We start from the raw sequence: 23722 nt of genomic DNA on the forward strand, positions 1-23722 counted from the left end.
GCAACAAAAATCCCACAACCAACAGAAAACCACACACCAAAAAATGTTTCTTAAATGTAAGCACTTTCTGCCTGAACTGGAGTATGACAGTGATACAGGGAATTGACAATTAACACTTAAAGGACTAACAGTTGACACTTTAAGAACTAACCCTGGCCCACATCACTAAAGACACTTAGAGAGCTAACCCTTTAACCCACATCACTATTGCCTAGCCTTGCTTAGCTCTGTGTAACTTAATGTACGAGAAACAGGACTTCACTGACGCCTTGCAAAGATAATAATCCTTGGGTGCACCCTTGGGTGAACTAGATAACAGAAACTTGGGCACAGGACAGGAGATACACCAGTTTTAACCAACTCATCAGTCTGAGACCTAACCAGCTCATCACACTGGACCAAAGGTGACCGTGTACAGAGAAGAGGACCCGTGTTCACAATCACTGCGCAGCTGCAACCAGGAGGAGCCGGAGGAGGAGACTATGGAAATGGTCTCCCAGAACTCATTGTAATAAGAACCGTCTTCTCAGGGACAGGTTATGAATATGTATAGGTGTTCCTAAAACTTTGATGAATATGTAACACTTTACTGTAACCAAGCTCACAACTACTGTAAAATACAGACATTTGGGGTAAATTGTTTTCCCTGTGTGTCCAACATCATAATTGCATACCTTCCTTACAACCTCAAGGGTTGTAAGGTCAGTTCCGCGCATCAACAGGACACAACCAAACAACTCCAGGAACAAAACATATCAGCTTATCAGACCTCGGGCACCCAAGAGCTCCAGTTTGGCCATGGCACACAGGTCTTCACTAAGCCTATGCCACCTTGATACCAAGATCTTACAGCACTTGACAGTTCTTCTACAAAAGCAAGAGAAGTGGTAAACCCTACTTTGCCCACTGTTTGCAACATTAAAAAAAAAAAAAGTTAAGATCAAACTCTGTAGCTGGTTTCAACTTTATAACAAGGAAACGGTTGAAATGTAGACTTCATGTTTCATGGCAAGGAGAGGATTTATTACTACTGGGGACACAGAGTCACAGAATCCCAGAATGTCAGGGGTTGGAAAGGACCTGGAAAGCTCATCCAGTGCAATCCCCCCATGGAGCAGGAACACCCAGATGAGGTTACACAGGAAGGTGTCCAGGCGGGTTGGAATGTCTGCACAGAAGGAGACTCCACAACCCCCCTGGGCAGCCTGGGCCAGGCTCTGCCACCCTCACCAGGAACAAGTTTCTTCTCAAATTTAAGTGGAACCTTTTGTGTTCTAGTTTGTACCCATTACCCCTTGTCCTATCATTGGTTGTCACCGAGAAGAGCCTGGCTCCATCCTCCGGACACTCACCCTTTCCATATTGATCCCCATGAATGAGTCCCCCCTCAGTCTCCCCTTGTCCAGCTCCAGAGCCCCAGCTCCCTCAGCCTTTCCTCACACGGGAGATGCTCCACTCCCTTCAGCATCTTGGTGGCTGCGCTGGACTCTCTCCAGCAGTTCCCTGTCCTGCTGGAACTCAGGGGCCACAACTGGACACAATATTCCAGGTGTGGTCTCCCCAGGGCAGAGTAGAGGGGCAGGAGAACCTCTCTGACCTACTGACCACCCCCTTCTAACCCACCCCACGTACCATTGGCTTCCTGGCCACAAGGGCCCAGTGCTGGCTCATGGTCACCCTGCTGTCCCCAGGACCCCTAGGTCCCTTTCCCCTACACTGCTCTCCAACAGCTCATTCCCCAACTTACACTGGAACCTGGGGTTGTTCCTGCCCAGATCCAAGACTCTACACTTGCCCTTGTTCTATTTCATTAAATTTTTCCTGCCCAACTCTCAGCCTGTCCAGGTCTCTGATGGCAGCACAGCCTCTGGCGTGTCAGCCACTCCTCCCAGCTTGGTGTCACCAGCAAACTTGCTGACAGCCACTCTATTCCCTCATCCAAGAGGTAGCTGCTCCCTTCCCAAATTCCCAAGTCTCCCACCTGGTAATGAGCCCTGGGGGGAATCCAGACACCTCAGCACTCCCTATATATCCACTCAAAGAACTACAGCACAATTTATTCCAAAGCCATTTGCAGCTCTGTTTATGCGTTTAATACCAACTACATTGCCTCAGCCCAATGCTCTTTCTCGACAGCTCTGCCATTTAGCAAGCATTAAACCTGATGGTGCATGAGACATAACAGGGTTATATTCACACCCCTGGCCAAGAGCTGGCTCAGCAGAGCTGACAGCCACAAGTGTTTTAAGCAATATTTATGTCATACCTTCCCAAAAGAAAAAAAAAAAGGCACCTTTCGGAATCAAACATATGGGATCCATCACCACAAATGGTCAGTTTAGGAGCAGAACATCTCCGAAGCATCAGGCAACACTGAAACACAGCAATATTTTTAGGGCACCCAGCAAAAGGCTGAGCTGAGATGTGTAGAAGGAGAAGGCAAAGTCCAGCTCCTTGACCAAACATTGGGACAACCCCATGAACCAGCAACACTCAGACAAGAGTTTTCCTCTCCCACAAATCCCCCTTTTGGAACTCCACAAGCCTTTGTAAGCAATTATCTTCTTGAGTCTAACAAAACACCACCACAGAAAGAAATAAATCAGGCTGAGGTCTAGAACTGATGCCAGAGACTAAACAGTTAAAGGGGAGATGATACGTGCGTAATATGATTTAAGCTGAGCTTACTGCCTCCTCCTACCATCACTTATTTTTTCATCCTCCTAGATCTTACCCCAGGCTCCACCATGGTTGTATTTCACTTCCAACTTGAAGCAGAAAACCTCTTCTAAAATGTATAAAGGGGCTCAGAGATTCAGTCAGCAGCAAGCCAGGTAAAAAGAGGACTTGAAGTCACTGCAGCCACCTTCCCTCGATGCGAAAGGCTGGTTTGTGTTGTCTGACTGCGGTATTTAAACAAGAGGAATTTCACAGGAGGCACTGCCTGAAGCACAAGGTGTTTGAGCTATAACAAGTACCAATAGATGCCCTTTCTCCCCAGCTTTCCAACATTTTGAGTCAATTCAGATATAATGGTCAGCATATCAATTCTGGCAGAAATCAGATGGCTTTGCTACGTGAGGTGCTGGAATTGGATAGCCCCGGGAACTCGCATTTCCACTTATTTTAACTCTGGCTTTTTTGGACTAGGCTGCTATGACAAAGCCAAGTTGGAAACATCGGATGCTGTGTTAAATCCCATTAGCTGATTACACAGCTGAGCAGCAGCTTTTGCTGAAAACGTGACCCCGACTGCCCGATTTGGGAGCCAGACGGTCACGCTGACCTTGTGTGGAACAGCACGTAACAGCAACAAGCTTTCTTTTTCCCCACTTTTCTCAAAAGCCATCTCAGACTATCTGCAGCATGGCCACGGCTCGTGTTCCTCAAACTAAGCCTGGCTCAGCCAGGCAAAACCCTAGAGCGTGGCTTTGCAGAGCGCAGGCTTATACAGCAAGTATCACTCTTGCCAAGTCCCATCTCCCTCCCCATCCTCCATCTCCTACCATGCCACAGTTTGGTTCAAACCAACCTTCTTCATGCCCCTCTGGAGAACACATCAGTTCAATAGAAAGGGTAAAGTTGTTCTAAAACTGAGATGATAAAGCCTTCAAGAGCAGGACAGCCTAACACGCACAGCAACAACCAGGACTGATTTGTCCCATGCTCACAGCAAAAGGGACACGCGCTCAAGAGGACGGCAACCTAGGAGGACCTTCCTGCCATGGCCAACAGCAGATGAACTTCAGGTTTGACTCTTTCCCATGACTTTCTGTACATTTGTGGCATTGTTGGCAGCAGTCGTGAAAAAAACAAAACAAAACAACAGAGAAACAAACAAGGGAAGTACCTTCTTCCCACCATGGCTCCACTTCCTAGTAGGAGTAGCTAAAGAAACAGGTTCCCTTTCCAGGTCATTTACTTATTCTTGGCTGCCTGGTTTCAACCTCCACGCTCCATCCCTCCTGGGGAAGGGGCTTTTGCAGAGGCTAGAGATAAATATTTTCATTTTCTCATGCCAGAAGGGAAAAGGAAATTTCTAAGCAGTTGTTCTGATCACAACATTCTCCTGTAAAGTGGGTATCACCATGAATCCCTCTTGAGGACTTTAGCACAAGAAAATAAAGTATTATTGTTTTAAGAGAGAACATAGAATCATTTTGGTTGGAAAAGACCATCAAGATCATCCAGTCCAACAGTTAACCTGACACTGGCACTAAACCAAGTCCCTAAGAACCTCATCTTTTAAACCCCTCCAAGGATGGTGACTCCACCACTGTTCCAATGCCCGACAGCCCTTTATAATAAGAAATTTCTCCTAATATCCAATCTAAAGATATGGCCACCTACCCACCAGAGAAAGCTCCAAGCTGCAGATCCCAAGAGGATGGAGATGTCTGTACAAGCATGGAGTCAGCTGCCCAAATTAGAGGAGGACAAGACATGCCCACACTCGCACTGCAGCAGCCTCCCCACTCACCTTGATGCGTTCAGGCAACACATGGGAGCTCCTGAGAATTACACATTTCCACAGCGGGAGCCAAGTGATTCCCAGTCCAGGTCTACACCATCCTACCCTTTATCAGCTTCAACCCATGTTTTTGCCATCCCTGTAGAACTCAGTGCCTTGGAAGATCATCAAGCCAACTGTCCTCCCTGTTCAATAGCTGCACAAAAGCACCAGGAGCTCTTTCTCCAAGCAAAGAGCAGCCTGGCAAGATGCAAGAAGGTGGATCCCTCAGTTTAATTTAGTCCACACTGAGACCAGCTACCACATTCATTAAGCATCAACCAGCTCATTACACACACAAACATACAGCGCAGTAACCATCCGGCTACATTTAAGACACATTCTTGACCAGCTTACAAGTCTCATTCCCCAAATTATTCACCTCCTCTAAATAAAAACACATCTGAGAGGGACTTACAGAGCAGCACCACTTCCAGGGCGACTCCTAGTTGGATGTTTCTGTACTGCTAAAGGACCCGAAACACCCACATTTCTCAAGCCCTGCTGATCATTAGAGTTCTAATAGCACTGGTAAGCTCTCAGCTGGAACAGCTCTTGCGCACAGTGAGTTTTATCTGCCACAGAGCATGCTTGTGACAGAGTCTTTCTTATCACCATTGCAAATATCAGCAGAGATAAAGAGAAGCACGTCATGGCCAGGAAAGGAAGGTGCAGGAATACAAGGGGACACGTTGGCTTTTGACTCTTGTTTGCCCAAGTTCATGACCTCAGGAGCTCCCTTGCTCCTCACCCCATGTCCCCTCAAAAGCTCCGCAGCCCCCCGTAAGGACAACCCTGCATCCAGCCCATATATTGCTCAAGGAGAGAAGTAGACCAGACTCCAGACCTTAAGCCAGGTCTGTCCCTCCAGGGAACATGAGCTGACCTACAAATTCCAAAGATATAGCAAAAAATCCACTATTTTCCCTGAGCTGGGGGGAAGAAGCCAAGAGAGCGTAAGTGATGGTCTCATGGGTCCAGTACAGCACTCAGCACAACCAGACTGTTACCCCAGAAGTCTGGGTTTAAGGGCTCAGAATAGAAGGGTTTTAACATTATAAACTGAAACTTTTAGAAATACAGAGGAACCCCCACCTAGTCTAAGCTCTTAGAAGAGGATCTTTAACTGTTCACTGCAGGACATCTGTAGGAAAGTCTGAACATCAGGTTACAGCTTCACAGTAAATTCACAGGCGTCATTCCTGCCAACTAATCACATTCCCAGTGTAAACAGTGGCACTGAGCTCACCAAGAAGATAAAAACCACGAGGGATTTTTCAGCCTGGCAGGAACCTTTGCCTTCAGGTCACAGGCTCAAATCCAGCCTTGTGATTAACCAGCCAACCTCTCACGCCCAACCACAAGGGCCCATCCACCAGCTCCAGGTGACACTGGGACAGGCCACCAGCATCATTAAGGCTTCACAGTATGTCAGTACTGCTAAGCATGGTTTGAGATCAGCGTGGACCACAGTTTTCCCGGCCTTGCAGATGGAGAGCAGCAGGCAAGCTGTTTGCAACACCTCCACAGAGGTGACCCCAAACAAAATGCATTTCCAATCTGCAGCAATTTCTAGTAGAGCTGGAGTTGCATTACAGACCCAGTGCAGCAGCAGCGTAACAAAACAGGTTTTGAAGGCTGGAATCCCAAAACTGAATGAATCAACCTTGCATTCACATGGACACATGAAATTCTGCCACATGTCCCATGCCTTAAAGCAACCACTTAACAGCTTCTTTGTGGTCAACTTCACTATCCAGAGAGAGATACCAGTCAGTATCACCCCACAAGCAAGTAGAATCATAGAATGATAGAATGTCCTGAGCTGGAAAGGGACCCACAAGGATCAGAGTCCAACTCCTGTCCCTGCACAGGACACCCCACAGTTCACATCATGTATCTGAGGACGTGGTCCAGTCTCTTCTTGAACACTGTCAGGCTTGGGGCTGTGACACCTCCCTGGGGAGCATGTCCCCAAGTGCCACAGGTGCCAGGAGGCATGGTGGCTTCACAGGACTCCGAGTTAGAGCAAGGACAGCATAGCACCCAGGTTGCCCATGCTGGTGGCACTGCCCACCTTGTCCCTAACACCCTCACGCTCCAACAGGGAGAGGAATTTTCCAGCCTACATTGAGCTAATGGAGCCGCATTACTCGATACATCAATCTCGCTTCCGACAACACTTCCAGTTTGCTTTAAAGACTTTTCTCTTAAATGAAGCAGACGAAAAAGGCTGGTAGATGCTAAACCTTAGTTATCAAATCCAAGGTGCTCTGGGTGGACTATTCATTTTTTTAAAAGGCTCCCAAGTTACACATGTTCACCCCATTGACAATATCTAGGAAGCCGAACAGGTTCCTGCCTCCACCACAACTCCTGTGAGAGCAAAAGAGACCCCACGCTCCTCAGAGGGAGTTGTCGGGAATGGTTTGCACCAAAGGCAGGAAGACCCTTTTGCACTGAGAGACTCCCTTCCAGCTCCAGAGGTCTAGCAAACCACAGAGCAATTTTTGAACTCCTCATGCCCCCGTGCAAGCTCAGGACCAAAGCCAAAACCACAGCACGTCACAGAATCATAGGATAGGAATCATAGGAACCTTGAAGGCTCCCCCAGTGCCCCCCCTGCCATGAGCAGGGACATCTTCACCAGCTCAGGTTGCTCAGAGCCCCGTCCAGCCTGGCCTGGGATGTCTCCAGGGATGGTTCAGCCACCACCTCTCTGGCCAACCTGGGACAGTGTTTAATCACCAGCATTAAAGAAAACTTCTTCTTCATGCCTGGCCTGAATCTCCCTCCTTTAGTTTAAAACCATCACCCCTTGTCCTATGGCAACAGGCCCTGCTCAAAAGTCCATCCCCATCTTTCTTCTTGGCCCCTTTTAAGTCAGGAAAGGCCACACTGAGGTCTCCCCAGAGCTGCTGTTCTCCAGCTGAACACCCCAACTCTCTCAGCCTGTCCTCCCAGCAGAGCTGTTCCAGCCTCGCATCATTTCAGTGGCTCCTCTGGCCCCTCTCCAACAGACCCATGTTCCAGGGCTCACACTTGCCCAGTTACAAACACGAGGCAGGACATTTCCTCAGATGCCAGCCTTCAGCTCCTGCCTGTGTTTCCAGCGGTTCTGTTGCTATAATCCCACAAGCAGCTTTGCTTTCCTTCGCAAAGCCAAGCTGTATAAGGAGAACTCACACAGTTTGTGTTTCGGGAACACGCGTCTACGCAGCGGCGTGACCTTGCAAGGCACAAAAGCTTCCCCGGCAGCCTAAGAGACATAGAGCACGCCGACTCCCATCACATTAACGTTTTAACATACACAGCTGTCTTACCCACAAGTACACTGCATTCCTTTAACATATAGCTCTCTAAGGGCAGAAGCCTGGAGATCCAAATTAAAAAAAAATTAAAATAATTTAAAAAAAAACCCACCCCATACACACACCCCACACATCCTTACGCAAAGGAGACAGATTAGGAAACACTTGTGATAAGGGAAAGTATCTCCAACCAAGCTGTCAGCCTTGCACTTTAAATTAGGCTTTTAATGAGGACTGCAAGCACTCTGCTTTTTGGTGATTAACTCGGAGCTAAATACGAGTTTAGCTGCTTGGTTTTTAATGCGGATTCTGCCTCCAGGTTTCAGGCAGGAGCAGAAACAGAAGACGACAAGCACAACTGCGAGAAGCTTGTGGGCTGTCAGACACCAGCGATTTTCAAAGCTAATGCCAAAGCCCAAGCAGGGGGATAACCCGCTCCTAAAATAAGGGCCATGCACCACTATGTATTTCTATATATTTCAAGAACACCAAATGCAACATCACAAGCAGTTCGGGAGCTCATAGGACCCAGCTTGTGAGCATATGGAAAAACAAGGCAGCAATATATATATATATATATATTTGGCGTGTATTTTGATATTTGTGTAAAAGCTGGAAAGCAGGACTTACAAGCTCAGTGCACTAAGTGCAGAGCAATTGTTTATGATAAAAATAATTTGCACATGAGCGGGAGCGCATCTAAAAATAGAGGTTTTGAGAAGCCATAGGTTTCGCCGCACCTCTTGGCTTGACAAATTCCAGGGCTCCCAACAAGCCCAAAACCATCCACTGATGACAAGCAATTATTATTGTGCAGGTCTCTAAGTTTCGACAGCCAGTTCATGGCCACAGATGGAAAAAATCACGACACAAAAAGCTTGATAGAAACAGAGCAAATCACACAGCTGGATTTCTGCCTGGACACCCAGACCGGGACACAAACTCCACCCGTTTGCTGGATTTCAAACCTCAAAGGTTTGACTGACAGTTTAAAGTCTCATTGATGAGATACATGAATAATTAGTAGGCAGATTGACACCAAAATTCCCACAATACCTGCAAACATAATCGCTGCTGTACCAGGCGACTGCCTACAAAACATCACCCACTTGACAGCCTCAAAACCTTCTTTATGGGGCTTCTTCATGCAAGAAAGAGTTGTGTAAGGAAGGTTTTGAATGCGCGCTTCGTATCTTCTCCAAAAAGCCTTTTTTTGTCTCCATGAAAGGCCAAAGGGTTGGGTGACTCCTTCCTACATCAACAGCTGAGACACACAGGAAATATTTTAGTCCAAATTGTCTCTTGAAATAAAAAACAAAAACATACACGCCCCAAAATCCACCCAAATATCAGAGTGACAGCACTGCTGTGGTAAATCCCTGTAAACAAGTCTAAGTCCCATCTTGGGCACCAGGAGCATCTCCAGTTGGTGTGATCTGGGAAGGCCTCGTCTTGCCCCTTGGCAGCATGATGGAAAAGCGTTGGGCACAGCAAGGGGACCTGAGGCATGACCCTGAATATATCCCAGTTTTACCATCATCCTCCAAGGTTTTGCTCAGAAAAGAGCTCTGCAGTCAGTATGATGGGTTTCAGAAGGGGTCACACATGAAGCACACCATGGAAGGGCCAAGTTTGCCCCTTAACACCAGGTTTCTGCCCTAGTGACAAGGTTCTAAGAAATTTAGGAGGACAGCAAGACATGGCCTTAAATCCACACCGAGCTCTTAAGTGACCTGCTCCAGGATCGGACCTACTTCCCAACAACCTCATGGAGCACTTGGTGCATCAACCCACAACCTTCAGGCACCAAGTTCCAACCACAAGTCACAGGGGTGGTGGTCACACCTCCAAGTCTGAAAACTAAATACATTTTCTTTGTTTTGCTGCAGTTCTGCAGTACAGAACTGAACCACCGACTTGATTTTAGACTCGGGCAATTTGATTTCCGATTAGGTGGATGTCAACTCAAGAGCTTCATCAATAAGTGGCCCATCAGAACGCTTGGACATTGAAGTGTACAGCCTGTCCGTCACATCTTCTTAAATGGGGCACACAAAATACCTATTAAAGGAAACTCCGGGTCTTCACTTGTGCTATTTAAGTCAGATACAAGATGCTTTCCCTGAGCAACCTGTGCAAACCTGAGCCTGAAACACGGCACAGCTAAAAAAAGCTGATGACCAGAATATTTCTGCATTGTGCATCTAAGCTCAGGCTGGGGGAGGGAGAAGTTTCATTTCAGCTCACCCAAGGGGGAAAAGGGAAGCAAAATGCAGGGACCAGACATTCATCAAGAGGTTGTACAAGTTACAGAGGAGTTTTAAGGGAAACAGGAGGATTTTAAAAAGAGAAATTAAAATTAAAGATTAAAGGCAAGCTTGCTTTAAGGGGAAAAGCACAAGATAAAAACCTGCATTAGCACGGTGCACATGGCAAATCTGAAAGTGAAACAGATCCTTTTGAGCATTCCCAGACAAAAAGAGAATAAACTTACAGCCCAGCAACTCCAAAACCCTCCGGGATCCAGCAGCCCGGCCCCCGAGCACCAGATAAAGCCTCACAGAAAACCCATCTCGTGAGCAGCTGGTGACACGGTGCTTAGAGAGCAGGAGGATTCAGTTCTGTTATGACTAAGAAATTACGTTAAAAGCAGTACGAGCTATTTCCAAGGAAGGGATTAACCACCAGTTGGGGAATGACCTATTAGAGAGCAGTGTAGGGGAAAGGGACCTGGGGGTCCTGGGGACAGCAGGGTGACCATGAGCCAGCACTGGGCCCTTGTGGCCAGGAAGCCAATGGTACCTGGGGTGGGTTAGAAGGGGGTGGTCAGTAGGTCAGAGAGGTTCTCCTGCCCCTCTGCTCTGCCCTGGGGAGACCACACCTGGAATATTGTGTCCAGTTGTGGCCCCTCAGTTCCAGCAGGACAGGGAACTGCTGGAGAGAGTCCAGCGCAGGGAAACAAAGATGCTGAAGGGAGTGGAGCATCTCCCGTGTGAGGAAAGGCTGAGGGAGCTGGGGCTCTGGAGCTGGACAAGAGGACACTGAGGGGTGACCTCATTCATGTTTACAGATATCTAAAGGGTGAGTGTCAGGAGGATGGAGCCAGGCTCTTCTCGGTGACAACCAGTGATAGGACAAGGGGCAATGGGTTCAAACTGGAACACAAGAGGTTCCACTTAAATTTGAGAAGAAACTTGTTCCTGGTGAGGGTGCCAGAGCCTGGCCCAGGCTGCCCAGGGAGGTTGTGGAGTCTCCTTCTGTGCAGACATTCCAACCCACCTGGACACCTTCCTGTGTAACCTCATCTGGGTGTTCCTGCTCCATGGGGGGATTGCACTGGATGAGCTGTCCAGGTCCCTTCCAACCCCTGTGATTCTGTGACCAGCACAACTCTGCACAGATGCGATGGAGCTGGTGCCCTGATTTGTTTGTCACCCCAAGGCAAGGTGCTATTTACCTCCATTCTATCCCCATCCCATCCTTCATCCAGGGGAAAATAAAAAATAACAGCCCACTTCAGCAATACCTGCAGCCACCAAAACAAAAAAATCAGTGCAAAAAGAAATATTCACAAAAGAACCATTTCTCATAAAGCTGATCCTTCCCAAAGACTAAGCCAGGCAAAAGAGACAGAGCTCAATGACAAAGTGTAATGGATTCAGCCTGTGAAAACACGCGGCGCATCGAGATAGGCATGAGCACGGAAAAATCCCCAATTGCCACCCAAGAAGGTCCTTGTTTGAATACCCTCCGAGGGAACGCGCTGTACCTTGAAACCACTCCTTGGCAGAAACCTTATGCAAATATTTAAATGCATATTAAAAAAAATAAGGCTTTTTTTTTCAGGTTATTGAGCAACGACAGGCCATTTAACCAAATATTCAGGCAGTTGTCCTGGCAGTATCTGTGGGTATTTTTGGAGGAAGTGGGGAGAACACAGCGGTTAGCTAAAGAGGAAAAAGCAGCAGAGCCAAACACCGAAGTCAAGACATGCATTAAAGTAGCTGTATCTAATCACTGTTTATAGAGGGGCTGGCAGGCAACAGCAACTGCTATAAACAGTCTTTTAAATCCCTTTTCCCAGCATCGTGCTTAGAATATTCCTGCAAAGGTCTGTTAAACACCGCCAGCATCCTCAGGGTCAAGGAGAGGAGCTGGGAAGTGAATATTTGGCCTGGGAAGGAAGGACTGAGGTGCCTGGGTCCCACATGGGATGTTGCACCTCTGCAAGACCCCTGGGTGGGCAAAGGTTTTCATCTCCATGGTATTTTAGCACGATCGAGGAAAGCACTTGTTGGTGTGACACTGCCCTCTCCTGAGCAGAAGGAACCACTCAGCTTCACACCAGCGATTTTTGGGGAGAAAACACCCATTAACAACTGTAAATGGAGAAGCCAAGAGATGCCACTCACCCCACAACAGCTACAGTCAGCACCAGCAAAGCCCAAAGCAGCTACAGCCTCCTCACCCCAACAGCGCTTCTTATTTTCCTGCACAAGGACAAACCACCAAAATCACCTCTTCCCCACTATTTGCTCTCCTTGAAGCTTAATTACCAGCTGCTGCAGCCTAACGAAGCCCCTTTATGGCCAAAACCAAGTGGCTGCCAGGTGGACCCACTCACATCATCTCAATACCAGCAAGAAGGTGCGAAGCATCTCGTTGAAGGGCTTTGAACAGAAGCACGATGCATCTTCTCAAGAAAAAGGAATTTCAGACCAGCGCTGTAGCCTCCAGACAAAGCATGTTCTACACTCCATGTTTTAGGAAGGCTGCTCTCAGGAAGAACCCTAAATGCCCATCCACATCCAACCCAAACACTCTTCATGTTGATAACCTCATCCTCACGCACGAGCTGGTAAGTATCTCAAAGGTGCAACCATACCCTTTTCTCTTCACCCACAGGAAGGCTCACAAAGCAAGTTAAAGGACAATATTCCCTTCAGGTGTGGCTGTTAAAAGGGGACCTAGATTTAACTTCCACCACCTGTGAGTATCACTTTGATACTCTAAGATAACAAGAGGGTGAATGAACCAGCTGGTACCAGCACCTTGACCTCAACCTACACCGCTATCTGCAACTGTGAGTTATTATAACCCACACATTAAATAAAAGAAACAACAAAACCTTGAATTTTGGCACTGAGCAGTGCGAAACACTATGGCAATTTTAATGCAGCTACTCGAGATCAAATATACATGGCAGCTTATAGATAAAAGTGCAAGAAATAGTCCCTGACCCTTGCAGCTGGCTCAGTATCTCATTATCATCTTCCTGGTTCATAAACGCAATTTGTTGCCTTGCAAGAACTAAACCCTTTATCATTAATCCCGAGCCAGCAGTTTCTGAAGCTCCAACCCCACGCCAAACACATTGATTGAACCAGGGCTCATTTTCTTTGCGCTGTTCGTTGTTGACACACAAGACAAATATCAGTCATGCTTCGCCTTCAAGTACAGAATTCATTGCAGGGAAGAGAGTACCGTGCAGAACATGGTTATTTAATAGAAAAAGTACAGCTTGACAGAGACACCCACTCTAAAATTAACTCTGCCTCAAAGCAGAGCTTATATTTGGTGCTGAAGAAGCGCCTTCTAAATCACGGAGAAATATTCTACGGCTAAATATTGCCGGGATATCAGCTTCAGGTCCTGACGGAGGAAAACATGTTAAAATAGCAGGCTTTAAGGATTCAGGATGCATCACTGCTCAGGTGGATAAAGGCTCTATAATGCACTAATGGACCACTTTTCCATTGCAATCTGATGACTGGCGAACATCAAGACACGCCAGACAAAATGCAAGGCAGGAAATCCATTTACTTCAGCTTTTCGCCCACCACACCTGCCAAGTGCAAGCTGGCAATTTATAAGAAGGAGAGAAGGTAGAAGGCATTTATCCTGCATCACTGTGTGAGCCAAACCCAAAGAAAAGCTCTTTAAGAATAAGCACCGGTCTAACTTTTGCTCGCTAATAAGCAACAGCCTAAATTTCCTGGCAGCTGGGAGCAGCCTGAGGAGAACACAGCATCCGAACAGCGGGCTCGGGTTTAACATTCTCCACGCACGGCATAACTTTTTAATGGAATAAAACCTGTGCGAGCTTACCGAGCAAGCACTCATTTTCCTTCACACAGGGACAAAGAGCCAGCGAAGAGAAGCATAATTCAATTCTTCATTTCACTTGCAGCGTGGTCATGACTATTCCGATCATCTATCCGTAATCCCTTTCCAGCCCCAAAAATAACCCCTAAGCCAACGCGATTACAAGTAATAATAGTGACTGTGCAGACCCACCCCTGAAAACCCGGAGCGTGGCGAGTTTGACAGAGCCAGCTTTTTGCTGGCTGAAGAATCCCCGTTTCCATCTCGCCGGGGTGAAATTTCACAGCTCCAACATCAGGAATTGCTACAACAGACCTTTTCCAGGGGAAAGCTCACATTTCGACTGCGACTCCTCAACGCCCAGTTTTCTGGGCGGTGAACACACAGGACTTGGGAAAGAGCTTCTATAAAACAGCAATGAGATGTATTTTTCCTTCCTCCCTTTCCTGAATTACTCCTTTTTCAGAGCAATCCCTTTGCCAAGCGGCAAGACAAAAATAATACCCTCTACATACACCCTCTTTTCTCAGTATTGGCAAGAAATTTGGGGTCCTTAACACAGGGTTTTGCTCCCGGGGGGGGATGTCCCCAAGAGCCATCCAGGACATCCCTATAGCATCCTCAGAGGGTGCTGGACGGGCACAGGGCGCTCATTGCAAGCAGCAATAAATCCCTCTTGGGATTTCGCTGCCTCAGGATTTGACGACACCGGACAACCCCGGTGTAAAGCCCTGGGGCCGCGGGACACTGCGGATGCCATTATTTGGAGAGCGGCGGCTAAAAATGAAGTGTTACCTGTAAAACAAGTAGGGCCTAAAGGGGAAAAAGGAGAAACTAAACAAAAAAGGGTGGCTGGATGCTGGATCCACACCCTGGCAACTGAGGAAGTTGGCGGGGTGTCCTGGAGACCCAGGGGGTACCCCTAGACCTCTCCCTGGGTGGGTGTCCCCCATGGTAGCGCCCCCCTCACATCCCAACTTTGTTTGGGATGCTCCCGGCCAGGTAAGCGAGCAAGGCAGGGGGGAGGGTGTATATTGTTTTAGGGGGCACAGAGGGCAAGGGAACACCTTTTGGGGAAGGAAACACCTTTTGGGGAAGGAAACACCTTTTGGGGAAGAAAACACCTTTTTGGACAACAGTGCACCTTTTGGGGGTCAAACCCCATATCTGTCATATAGCCAACACCCCCCCAGCTCAGCATCGCCCCCCCACCCAGGGGAACCCTGCGCTCCCCTCACTGGGAATGCAGCGCGGGGGGATGCAAAAGCCACCCATTCCTCCCAGTCCAACCAGTCCAACCCTTTACCTGCTGTCTCCGGGAAGCTCCTCCAGGTCGCCAAGCCCCGAGGGAGGGGGGACCCCCTGCCCCGCCGAGCGATGCTCCCCCCGGCAGCGACCCCGTCCCCCGGCGGAGGGTGGGATGGGGGCAGCCAAAAGGAAGGCAGGGAGGTGACAGCGCCGTGTCCCTGTCCCCGATGCGGCTCCGCTCGGCTCCGCCGCCCGCTCCGGGAGCGGGGCGGGGATGGGGCGGGCGGCTCCGCCCCGGACAGCGGCAGCAGCGGCGGGAGGAGGAGGAGGAGGAAGAAGAGGAGGAGGACGAGAAGGAGAAGGAGGATACACCCAAAGACTTGCGGCTTCGCTTTGGGGGTGTCCCCGAGGGGGTGCGCCCGGCTGCGAGCAAACTTCTCCGCAGTGGGGTGCCCCAAGGAGTAGAATCATAGAATGGAATCATAAAATCATTCCAGTTGGAAAAGATGATCACGGACTCCAACCATAACCTAACTCTAGCACTAACCTGTGTCTCTAAGAACCTCGTCTATACGCCTTTTAAGCCCCTCCAGGGACGGTGACCCCATGTGGGCAGCCTGTTCCAATGCCCGACAACCCTTTCCGGGAAGAATTTTTTCCTAATATCCAATCTAAACCTCCCCTGGTGCAACTTGAGGCCGTTTCCTCTCGTCCTATCGCTACTTGGGAGAAGAGACCAACACCCTCCATGCTCCAAGCTCCTTTCAGGCAGTTCAGAGATCAGAAGGTCTCCCCTCAGCTCCTGTTCTCCAGCTGAACCCCCCAGGTCCCTCAGCCGCTCCCATCACACTTGTGCTCCAGGCTCCTCACCAGCTTTGTCACCCTCCTCTATGCTCTCTCTAGTACCTCAAAGGTGTAGGTTTGGGGGATCCCCTGCCAAGGGAAGGGTTTGGGGAACCCCTGGCAAGGGAAAAACCCCCTCCTCAAACCTCAACCCTGGGAATGTGATGGGGTGCTTGGCACTATACCATGGGATTTGGAAATTCTGAGCCCTGAAAAGGGCAGCAAACACTTGGCTTCATCACACATCATACAATGGTTTGGGTTGGAAGGGACCTTCAAAGCTCATACAGTGCCACCCCTACCATGAGCAGGGTCTTCTTGACCAGCTCAGGTTGCTCAGAGCCCCGTCCAGCCTGGCCTGGGATGTCTCCAGGGATGGTTCAGCCACCACCTCTCTGGCCAACCTGGGCCAGGCTCTCACCATCCTCAGGGCCAACAATTTCCCCCTCATGTCTGGCTTGAGACACATCTCACGTCTTCATCACACATCACATCCACCTTTCTCCTCTGAACCAGGATGTCTGGAAATTTTCCACCCTGGGGAGCAACCTGTACAAATATATATACACACACGTGTGTAGCGAAAATAAAGAGCTAACCTGGAAAACCTCCCCAAGTTAGGGCAAATATATGGCCCTACACACCCTGAGCTGCTGTTAACTGGGCACCAGTAAATGTGCCCTTTCCAACTCACCCATTATTTATTTTTCCATCCGCTTTCATCACCTGCATTTGGTCATATATAAGTTCCTGATCTCCCATGGACCTCATCTACACATTATGGACATCCCGGTGTCCTAATGTTGCAGTAGTTTGGGGAAAGGATGAGAATTTTGAGGTGTCTACATCCACTCAGCTCCTGTTTTCTGCTCACTACAACAACATGGGTCTACAACTACCTGAAAGGAGGTTGTAGCATGGAGGGTGTTGGTCTCTTCTCCCAAATAACAAGTGATAGGGCAAGAGAAAATGGCCTCAGATTGCACCATGGAAAGTTCAGATTGGATCTTGGGAACAATTTCTTCCCCAAAGGGCTGTTGGGCATTGGAACAGGCTGCCCAGAGCAGTGGTGGAGTCACCATTCCTGGAGGGGTTTAAAAGGTGTTTAGATGAGGTTCTTAGGGACATAGGTTAGTACTAGAGTTGGGTTATGGTTGGAGTCCATGATCCTGAGGGTCTCTTCTAACCAAAATGATTCTATGATTCTAATTAGGGTAAGAACGATGTCCAGGGCTGCCCAACACTGTGGACAGAACTCAGTTATATCCTTGATGTGAATTTTTCGCCCTCCTTGATTCACGGTGGCCCAATACCTGAGAGCAACAGATCCCTTTCTTTCTGCAAATTGGCCATTTTCCACCGTTTGGGCCCATTCTCAGAGCCAGCCCTAGAGGTGTGCATGGTCCAAATGGTGCAACAGGAGAAGATGTGCTATAAAAATAACAAGCAAGTGCAAAACAGATGCCAGGCTCCTCTTTACAGACACAGACAAAACCAATAGCTCACTAGCATCTGTCTCTCTTTTCCTAACAGGCATAGAAATAACCCAAGAAACTGCACCTACCAGCAGGGAAACCTCACCTGGGGAACAAGACCAGAGGTGAAAAATCAGAATATAAAGTCTGATCCAAAGTGATAAACCCCAGCAAAAGAGAAACAGGATTGCTTTATACTCAGCGTCACGGGCATTTCAAAATCAGAAGTCTCCTGGAGCTGCGATTATCTTAAATCCTGATGAAAATATATCCTGTGGGAGGATTTTATTCGCCGCCCGGTTGCTGGGTCTGTTGAAGAGGTTTAGGATGTGTCTTCCTGGATGGATGTACAGGGGGTACAAGACAGACACAGACATTTTGAGGCACATAAAAAACTCATGACTATAGGTCCTTGTGACTTTGCCAGACTTTAAACAGGAGGAATGAAATTCTACATCCTTGGGTGTCTGCCTAGGGATGGTCTCCTTTTAATTTCAGCAGAAATAGTTCAGCCATTTGTAAGATCAAGGCAAAAATATTTTCTTCTGGCACAGGGAGAAAATACTCTTCTAACTCATCAGGTTCCAGAAACAACGCAGCTGCCCCTGACACCAGCCAGTGATTTGCTTTTTACCAGCCATTCGCTGTGTAAAATGCCTCCGAAAAGAATCAGAGTTTGCACATTTTCAGAATATTTGTCCGACTTGGCCAGTTGAATCCAACACAGGCTCCCACCAGGGATACAGGGCTGGGGAAGCTTTCAAGCCACCTCCAAACAGATGTGAAGAGAGGAATGAAGAGCAGAAACGTCGTCTTTCCCTGCTGTTAGCAGCACTTTGGCTGCTAAAGGCCACGCAATGTCGAAGAAAAAATTATGGAGCAGGCAACGGAAGGAAATTTCATATGAATTTTGAGGCAGCTTCTAGGAAAATACATGCAATTTTGGATTGGTAATGTTGTTTTCAAATTGAAAAGTTCCTTATGCCATGCTTAGAGCCTTGAATGCTTGAAGCTGTTTTAAATATCTCCCTTCGGCACGGCTAGGATTTCTGCTTTGCTCATTCCTCGCTACATTCACTGCAAAATGACACACCTATAAAACCCTCATTAAAACCCTTTTTACTCCAGTGACACTCACAGCGTGCGATCACTTTTTAAGCTGCTCCATTAAGACCCGGCTCAGCGCCGACGCTTTAAACCAGGGACGAGTTTCAGGCGTAGGCAGATTTCACACCACATCCTGAAAGCGTTTCATTATACGTTTATGGAAGGGGGGAAAAAAAATGGTCCAGAAGGGAAATTTTTGCTTTCTGGCAGGGAAATACAAGAGTGGGGATCTGGTGGTGCAGAAGGGCATCGTGTACCAAGTCTTAGAAGAGATGGTGCTTTGGTATTTTGGGTAAAGAAGCTGCAGTTTTCTGAAGGATGGGAACCAGAGGGAAGGGGGTGAAGAATCCTTAACCACAGCATCACCCTCCTCCAAGAAAACTTGGGGTTTCATCCCTCTGTAGGTGCAGGAAAATTCTCTTTCCAGGCTCGTGGGAGGGAACATTTTGCTGGAGAAATACTTGTGTGAACCCATCCAATGATCCAGCCAAGGCTCTTTTTTGGTCTCTTGTTCCTCCCTGATACCAGAGCATTTTAGGATTTAGCTTTTTTTCTGCATGTGCTGCTGTGCTCGGGGGTAGAGGGGTTTGGGAGAAGAGTCAGGGGATGGTGAAAGGATTCCAATGGGATGAAGTTCAACAAGGCCAAGTGCCGGGTGCTGCACTTTGGCCACAACAACCCCCTGCAGCGCTCCAGGCTGGCACAGAGTGGCTGGAGAGCAGCCAGGCAGAAAGGGACCTGGGGGACTAATGGACAGGAAGCTCAACATGAGCCAACAGTGTGCCCAGGTGGCCAAGAAGGCCAATGGTGTCCTGTCCTGTATCCAAACCAGCGTGGTCAGCAGGACAAGGGCAGTGATCCTTCCCCTGTGCTCTGCACTGGGGAGGCCACACCTGGAGTATTGTGTTCAGTTCTGGGCCCCTCAGCTCAGGAAAGAGATTGAAGTGCTGGAGCGGGTCCAGAGAAGAGCAACAAGACTGGGGAAGGGACTTGAACACAAGCCCTATGGGGAGAGGCTGAGGGAGCTGGGCTTGTTTAGTCTGGAGCTTGTTTAGGCTTAGAGCTGAGCTCATCACTCTCTAGAACTACCTGAAGGGAAGTTCTAGCCAGGTGGGGATTGGGCTCTTCTCCACATCTGCACAGAGAGCACCGAGCAAGGCTTGGAGGTCTCCAGTCCTATCTCCATTTTATAAAAGAAGAAAATGAAGCACGAAAATTAAGAAAAAAAGCAAGACTGAATTTATCTAGAAGACGTCTGGCAGGAAGCGAGCCAAATGTGTTCATCTGTCTGTCTGTCTGTCTGTGCATGGTGGAAGGTAAATCTCCATCACGGCTGCCCCGTCGCATCCCACCAGCCCTGGGTGTGGGGAAGGAAGGGTGGTAAGGGACACACTATTGTTTTTGCCCATGCAAATATTCAGGGAATTCAGGGCAAACAGGAGGGAGATCTGCGCTTTCCTGTGTTTGTGCTGTGAATATTTTCATTAAGGTGCTTTTTCCTAAATCTTTCTCCCAGGCCTTTGTGCTTTGATAAGTCTAAGGAGGGTGTTGATTGCAAGCATCCTCTTAGGTACAATTATTTTACCATAATAACATTTACAGGGAGAACTTGCAGAGCTATTTTGCTATCACATCCTCTGCATTTCAACCTCTCCTTCACCCTTCTTTTTCTTTTATTTCTCATCGATTTGCCCCAACAAGCCCAGACAAGGTATCCATCCCCACAGCAGGAGTGGTGGTGGTTTTGTGAGTCCCGGAGAGATCATTGAGGGCGAAAATGTCGATGTTTGATGTTACCCGGCAACTAGAGACGGAGGTATCGTCTGTCCGCTAAGTCAGGAAATACTTTGTTTGCAGAATAGCTGTGTTTGCCTGCTCCGTGGTAGGTTAACCAGCAGCCCCAGAGATAAGATGAATATAGTTAAATAGGAGGAAAGTTGCTGGCGTGGATCATCGCTGTAGGTAAATCAGGTCCTAGATGCTCTCAGTCTTCTCTAATCACTGCAGTGTCTTGTAGTTGGGGGAGAAATTACGACCATATTGATGGTCTAAACAATGGTGAAAAAAAATAGGACTAATTTTGTCCTGGCACAGTCTGGAAGAAAGAATTACAGTCAGCGCCCTGCATCTCTTCCCCACTGTCAGAATGAAATACTTTGCGGCGTGTCATCAGTACAAAATTAGCCCTGAGCACATCTTCACAGAGAGCAAGCGGCTGGAAGTCAACAACAAAGTCAATTGAGAAGACAAACGAGGATTTTCTTTTAGCTGTTAGGAGAAATGACCAAGAAAAGTGATAAATAGACACAGAGGTCTCCCCATTTGATGTCTTTATTGCAAACTAGGTGCTTCTGCACTGCAGGGATGGTGTTTAAATATAGGCTGGTTTACATTAAAAAATGCAGAATAAGACATAAGGTGAATGTGACAAAGTGATGAGGTATTTCCTTGTCTTTCATATCTGAAAGGTGCAGTCGAGCACTTGAACAGGCAAGTGGAGCAGACGTGGGCAAAGGTTGAGCAGTGTTTGATCCCACCATTGGCTACCACAGCCCCATCTCCCCATGCAGACAGCAGCTCCACCACCGTCCTCCAAATCAGTTCCTTGGGAGCAAAGTATGAACTTTCCCAGCGAGCAACTCTGTAAACTCAGAAGAGTTTAAAAGAGCCCTTGAAGTGCTGAAGCAAGTGGAGAGAAGGGAACGGAGCTGGGGAAGGGGCTGGAGCACAAGTGTGATGGGAGCGGCTGAGGGACCTGGGGGGTTCAGCTGGAGAACAGGAGCTGAGGGGAGACCTTCTGATCTCTGAACTGCCTGAAAGGAGCTTGGAGCCAGGGGGGGTCGGGCTCTGCTCCCCAGGAACAAGCGCCAGGAGCAGAGGAAACGGCCTCAAGTTGCACCAGGGGAGGTTGAGGTTGGATGTGGGGAACAATTTCTTCCCCAAAGGGCTGTGGGGCATTGGAACAGGCTGCCCAGGGCAGTGCTGGAGTCACCATCCCTGGAGGGTTGGACAGACGGACATGAGGTTCTCAGGACATGGGGCAGTGCCAGGGATGGGGGAATGGTTGGACTCAATGATCTTGAGGGTGTCTTCCAACCAAAATGATTCCATGATTCTAGGACATTGCTCTATAGCAATGTCTCATGCAAACAGCTCCTGAACTCACACCACAGCCCTTCATGGGTCTTGGTTGGAGAAACATGGGTCAGATCAGTCTATTCACAGCCTCCTGGATGGAGGTGAGGTGGGAAGTGGTGCATGAGCTTGCACAGACGTCTTAAAAGACAAGGACAGCCAGTGCCACGAAGGGTACCCACAGCTGAGTTGGTGGCAAGTCTCAGTCCTGTATCCCAAGCTTTTGTCCTTTTATTTGTTGGTACTTTTCCCCACATTAAATACAGAGTTGGAAGCAATGAACCCATCCAGAACCCTCAGCTCCTGCTCTCAGTATGAAGCTTAGGATAAACACAGGTCTGCTACAGGGGAAAAAATACTGCGTGCCTTAGTACAAAAACCCATACTGCTTCAAACTTCAGCCTTTGTTACCAAAAGGCTACAAGTGTTGGAGACTTTCATGGCTGTGTTCAATTAGTAAAGCAGTAAAATAAATAACTGAATGTCAGTCTGGACTAGCAGGTTCTCTTCCAGCTCAACCGAGGGGCAGGGATTTAAACCAGACATCTCACACCCCATCTGCTTATGGTCTGCAGCTGGCCTTGCTCACGAAACACGTGCCTGTTGACTACAGCCACACATTGTTAGCAGAAAAAGTACACCTGGTGTCCGCATGATGTTTGGAGGAGGGATGGGACAGGTCCTGCTACTCCATTCTCGGTGCTCAAGACACAGGAGGATGCAACAAGAACACTCCAAGATGCTTATAAACAGAATAATTTATGGAAAGGGATGAATTAAGATCATGTTGAAGTTCTTTGGTCCTGGAAGGGAACATGTAGGCACCACCAAGGGTCCTTTTCCTCTCTTTTTTTAAAGCCATTAAACCGCCATCACTGTCTGGTGATTTCCTGAATGAAGGCAGTTTGGGGGAGGAAAATCCAGTCCTGAATATATTGATGAGAGGAGAGGAGAGGAGAGGAGAGGAGAGGAGGAGAGGAGAGGAGAGGAGAGGAGAGGAGAGGAGAGGAGAGGAGAGGAGAGGAGAGGAGAGGAGAGGAGAGGAGAGGAGAGGAGAGGAGAGGAGAGGAGAGGAGAGGAGAGGAGAGGAGAGGAGAGGAGAGGAGAGGAGAGGAGAGGAGAGGAGAGGAGAGGAGAGGAGAGGAGAGGAGAGGAGAGGAGAGGAGAGGAGAGGAGAGAGGACTTTGGTTGGAAAGGACCTTTAAGATCACTGTGTCCAGCTGTTAACCCAACACTGTCAAGTCCACCACTAACCCATGTCCCTGAGAACCTCACCTACACATCTTTTAAACATCTCCAAGGATGGTGATGTAACCATTTCCCTGGGCAGCCTGTTCCAGTGCCTGAGAACACTTTCAGTGAAGAACTTTTTCCTAATATCCAATATAAACTTGCCCCCAAAAATGTCCAGTCTAAATTAATATCCAATCTAAACCTCTCACTTAGAATTGCCCAATGCTGGGACTGTGTCTAACAGTGTTTTTTAGATACTACATGTGGTCAACTTAGCAAGAAAATAAATGTATTTGTCATAGTGTGAAGCAACATTTCCCTGCCCTTGTGAGAAGGAGATGTACTGAAGATGCCGCTGATAACATCTGGCCCAAAGAGTCAGAGAGGATGAGTATGAAGGCCAAACCTTGCTTGCATCAAAATCAGGGTGGGTTTTGCTGGAGGAGCTCCCATCGCATCCATCCTGGAAAGCAAACCTCAGTGTCCTCCCAAGAGCTGCTCGCAGTGCAAACAGGGCTGCATTGTTTCCTTCTGCTCCCTGCCCGCTCGTCTCTTCTTTCCTCTTGACTGAAACGTTAATCAGAGGCTTTTCGATGACGCCTTTGTTCTGTGCCTGCACATCGCCAAGCATGGAAAGGTCTGGGCTCCTGTGTGCCAACACAGAAATCCATCTTTATTGACCAAAAACGATCATCAACACGGCTCCCTCCAGAAGGACTTTCACCTGCTCCTGCCTGTGCAAGGCTTTACCCACA

The 23722-nt window shown here is 48.3% G+C and overlaps 1 protein-coding gene across 1 annotated transcript in view; it reads right to left on the bottom strand.

Moving 5' to 3' along the window:
- GDPD5 (glycerophosphodiester phosphodiesterase domain containing 5) overlaps positions 1-15514 on the bottom strand; it is a 188769-nt gene extending 173255 nt beyond the window's left edge. Inside the window, exon 1 of the mRNA XM_082057402.1 lies at positions 15233-15514. The gene's annotated coding sequence lies outside the window, so the exon portion shown is untranslated. The remainder of the gene's footprint in view (positions 1-15232) is intronic.
- Positions 15515-23722: the final 8208 nt, after the last annotated feature.

The sequence above is a fragment of the Streptopelia decaocto genome (assembly GCF_964273445.1).
Source record: "Streptopelia decaocto genome assembly, chromosome: 1".
In the NCBI taxonomy this organism is placed as follows: Eukaryota; Metazoa; Chordata; class Aves; order Columbiformes; family Columbidae; genus Streptopelia; species Streptopelia decaocto.